Here is a 4,858-nt window from a genome sequence, read left to right as displayed (position 1 = left end):
AATATGAATGTTTTGACATAATAACTACGAAAGTTACATGAAGGCTATGTTAACCAGTTTGATGGAAGTGTCTTGGGTTGTGTGTGAAAACACCACACTGTACCCCCAAAGTGCATCAATGTACACAGTTACCATTCAATAAAAAAAAAAATTCTTGTATGCTTACAAATTCATCTACTTGTACAAAAATTCCCCCTGGTACATAGCCTGTCCTGCAGTTGTGGGGTAATCTGATAGTAGCAATTTACACACCCACCAGGAGTGCATAAGAGTCCTTATTACTGTGCAATCTTGCCAACTCTTGGTATTGTCAACTTCCTAATTTTGTGTAGATCTCATGGTTCAGAAAAGGTATCTTATTGTGGTTTACATTTGCATTTCTTTTATTTCTAATGAGAATGAGGGTAAGTATCTATTCACATTTATAGGATTTCATTCTTTCCTTCTTTTCCTCATTTGCTTTCATTCCTTTCTTTCTTTTGAGACAGGATTGGCCCTGTTGCCCTGGCTAGAGTGCAGTAACATCAACATAGATCAGTGTAATCTCAAACTCCTGGATTCAAGTGATCCTCCTGCATCACTCTTCTGAGTAGCTGTGTCTATAGGCATGTATAAATACAGCCCACTAATTTTTCTATGTTTTGTAGAGACAGGGTCTGCGTTTCTCAGGCTGGTCTCAAATTCCTAGCTTCAAGTGATCTTCCTGCCTCAACTTTTCAGAATGCTAGGATGACATGTGCAAGCCATCATGCCCGGCTGAGTATTTGGAGGGAGGGGAGGGGCGAGGTTCAACAGAGGGAGGGTAAAAGGTGGGATCACACCTATGGAACATATGACAAGGGTACAAGTCAAATCTGTGAAATGTAGAACATAGATGTTTTGGCACAATAATTGAGTAAATGAGGTGGAAGCTATGTTGATTGGCTTAATGTAACCACGTTAGATTGTATTAAAAAAATCAGCACATTGTACCCCACATATGCATGAATAGATTCATGATCTATGTGTATTTGACTTAATAAAAAATAGTTTTATGGCAAATGACATGCTCAAATGGTATTGAAAGAAACATTTTTCTGAGAATTGCATTGGCTATTACAGGTTTTTTCTTACTCCATATGAAATGAAGAACTATTTTCTCAATTCTTCAAAGTATGGTGTTGGTGTTTTAATGGAGATTGCATTAAATCCATAAAAGTATTTGTGTAGTATAGACATTTTAACAATGTTGATTCTTGGGTGGCATGCATGATATCTGCATGGCATCTTCTTCCATTTGTTTACATCTTCTACTATTTATTTCTCAGGGTTTCATAGTTCTCTCTGTAGAGGTCCTTCACATTCTCTGTTAGGTGTATTCTCAGGTATTTCATTTTCTTTGAAACTCTTGTAAAGGATATTGAGTCTTTGATTTGATTCTCAGCTTGATTGTTATTGTTGTATGTGAAGGCTATTGATTTGTAGGCATTGATTTTATATCCTGAGTTGTTACTGTATTTCTCAATCACTTCCAGGAGTCTAATGGGTGAGTCCCTGATTTTCTATAAGTATAAGATCATATCATTAGCAAAAAGTGGAAGTTTGACCTCCTCTGCCTTCATTTGTATTCTTGGTATTCTTGGTATTATTCTTGATATTATTACATTGGCTGATTCTATTGGCTAAAACTTCTAGCACTCTGTTAAGTAGTAGTGGCCATCATGGTCATGCATGTGCAGTTTCAGTTTTGAGTGGAAATGCTTTCAATTTTGCTCCATTCAGTATGGTATTGGCTGTGGGATTGTTGTAAATGGTTTTTATCAGTTTAAGAAATGTCCCATCTCTGCCTATTTTCTTAAGTGTCCTTAAAAGAAGAAGATGCTGAATGTTGTTGAATGATTTTTCTCCATATCTTGAAAGTACCATGTGGTCTTTGTTAATGCTTCCATATAACTCATTCTATTACTTCCTTGCCCAGAATATAGTACTCATCTTTGTCTTTCTTTTAGTTGGTTTAAATCCAATTATATCTGGAAAGAAGTTTGTAAACCCTGCTTGTTTCTGATTTCCATTTGCCTGAAGAATTGTTTTCCAACTCTGTACCCTGAGTCTGGTTTTGTCCTTAGAGGTTAGATGTGTTTCCTGAACCCAACGTACTATTGATTTGTGCTCTTTGATCCAGTCAGCCAGCCTATGTGCCTGTTCAGTGGGGAATTCAAGATATTCATATTTATTGAGAGAATTGATAAGTATGATAGAGTTCTGTATGTCTTGATGTGTGGAGGTCTGTCAACTATTTATTTTTATTTTTATTTTTTATTGTTGGGGATTCATTGAGGATAAAAAAAACCAGGTTACACTGATTGATTGTGTCAGATAAAGACCCTCCCATAATAGTGTTCCACTCCTCAACGTGTACCATCTCCTTTGATCCTTCATCCTCTCCCTCCTTCCCTTTCTCTGATCTTCCCATCCCCACCCACCACTGTGTGCTAGGTCATTAATTGTTCTCATATAAGAATTGAGTACATGTATTCTTGTTCCTCCATTACTGTGATGCTTTGCTAAGAATAATGTGTTCTGGGGGGATTCTGGGAAGATGGCTGACTGGTAGCAACCCTGGTTAGAGGCTCCTGAGCAAAGGAAGAAAAACTGGTTGGAATCAGAATCTATGAAGCCAAAGACAGGGAGCTCAGCCCAGAAAGAAGTTCGGCAAGCTATATATCCAAGGAAGATCATTTAAGAACATAAAATGCAGGTACAAAGCGGGCCCGAGAACTGCTTATTAGACCCACCCCCCTTCCGCGGGTGGCGGGCGGCCGCAGAGAAGCCCCCGGTGCCAAGCAGCCACAGAACTACTTGCTAGAGCTTAGCGCACCCCCGCTGGTGGCGGCGGATGAGTCCCCCACTCCAGGAGGGCCTAGAACTGCTTGCTAGAGCTGCGCACCCCACGGGGGCAGAGAAGAACCCCGCCCCAGGGCTCTGGGCAGGTCCAGAAATGATTGCAAGAGTTGCAAGCTTCTAGCGGGTGGCGGGTCGCCAGAGTAGAATTCCCCTGCTCCAGGCAGCCACAGAAGTACTTGCTACAGCTTAGTGCACCCCCGCCAGTAGCGGCGGATGAGTCCCCCACTCTGGGAGGGCCTAGAAGTGCTTGCTAGAGCCACGCACCCCACAAGCGGCAGAGAAGAACCCCGCCCCAGGGCTCTGGGCAGGTCCAGAACTAATTGCTAGAGCTGCAAGCTTCCCGCGGACAGCGGGTCGCCGGAGTAGAGTTCCCCTGCTCTGGGCAGCCACAGAAGTACTTGCTAGAGCTTAGCACACCCCTGCCAGTGGCAGTGAACGAGTCCCCCACTCCGGGAGGGCCTAGAACTGCTTGCTACACTCATGCACCCCACGGCCAGCAGAGAAGCACCCCGCCCCAGGGCTCTGGGCAGGTCCAGAACTGATTGCTAGAGTTGCAAGCTTCCCGAAGGCGGCGGGCAGCGGGTGGCCGGAGTGGAGTTCCCCTCCTCTGGGCAGCCACAGAAGTACTTGCTAGAGCCTAGTGCACCCCTGCAGGTGGCTGCAGATGAGTCCCCCACTCCGGGAGGGCCCAGAACTGCTTGCTAGAGCCGTGTGCTCCATGGGTGTCCTACGGGCAGGGGCGGAGGAGTCCTCCATTTCAGGCAGACCCCAAACAGCCTTCTAGAGACACGCACACTAGACAGGGGCCAGCGGAGGACTTCCTTGCTCCAGGCACCTGTGCTGGGTGGGCCCAGAATTGCTTGCTAGAGCCACGCGCACCCTGCAGGAGGTGGTGGAGGAGTCTAGCGCTCTGGGCGGGCCAAGAACTGTCTATTAGAGCCACGTGTGTCCCACAGACGGAGGCGGAGGAGTTCCCCACTCTGGCTTCCAGGCTGGGAGGGAATAGATCAGCTTGCTAGTGCCACACACGTCCAACGGGCCACGGTGAAGGAGTCCTCCACTCCACCCAGCTACTCTGGTGGGGCCGAAATAAGACTGATCTGATCGCTTGCATACCCTACACTACTGCTGCCATTCCCCCACCCCCAACTGCTCCAGGGTGCTGAACTAGGACTGATCCGGCTACTGCCAGTCTCCTGCCCACTGGTTTCCCCAGTAGGCTGAACGAGGTCTAATCTGCCCACACACACTCCCATGCAGCTGCTGCCGTTCCACTGCACCCCAGTTGACCCAGCACCCGAGCGCTGGGAGTAGACAACAGACACGCTCTGCCTCTCTCTCGCTGGGCAACTAGAAGAGGCCACCAACTGAACAGTTCTGATAAAGCCTCCAAACAAGGTAAACTCAGAATGGGGCAGAATCAGCGGAAAAACTCTGGCAATTCGAATAACCAGAATAGATCAACTCCCCCAAGGAAAAATGGGGCAGACGTAACTGAAGACCCCATCCACAAGCAAATGGCTGAAATGTCAGAAATCGAGTTCAGAACGTGTATAGCAAATTTGATTAACAGAATGGAAGAAAGGAAGGAAGAAGAAGTTCAAGAAATGATTCAAAACATCTCTCAAGAAATTACCCAAAAGATATCTCAAGAAGTCATTCAAAAGATATATCAAGAACTCAACAATTTCAAAGATAAAATGATCAAAGATTTTGAAACACTGAGACAAGAGGTTGCAGCCCTCAAAGATCTGAAAGACACAGTGGAATCCCTCCGTAACAGAGTGGAACACGCAGAAGAAAGGATCTCTGATTCTGAAGACAAAGCTTTTGAAGAAGCCCAGGAACGTAACGATCAAAAGAAATGGAGAATAAAAACGGATCTCACTCTCAGAGAGCTCTCAGATAATTCAAAGAAAACTAAAATTCGCCTTATAGGAATCCCTGAAGGTGATGAAGTTGCTTCACAAAACAC

At 45.3% G+C, this 4,858-nt stretch overlaps 1 pseudogene; it reads right to left on the bottom strand.

Annotated features, from left to right (window-relative positions):
• Positions 1-2,452, bottom strand: part of LOC100954373 — a 4,951-nt pseudogene extending 2,499 nt beyond the window's left edge.
• Positions 2,453-4,858: the final 2,406 nt, after the last annotated feature.

The sequence above is a fragment of the Otolemur garnettii genome, unplaced genomic scaffold (genome assembly GCF_000181295.1).
Source record: "Otolemur garnettii isolate 467f Iridium unplaced genomic scaffold, OtoGar3 scaffold00296, whole genome shotgun sequence".
Lineage (NCBI taxonomy): Eukaryota > Metazoa > Chordata > Mammalia > Primates > Galagidae > Otolemur > Otolemur garnettii.
The sequence above is the reverse complement of the archived record's forward strand: the minus strand, read 5'-3'. Positions and strand labels throughout refer to the sequence as shown.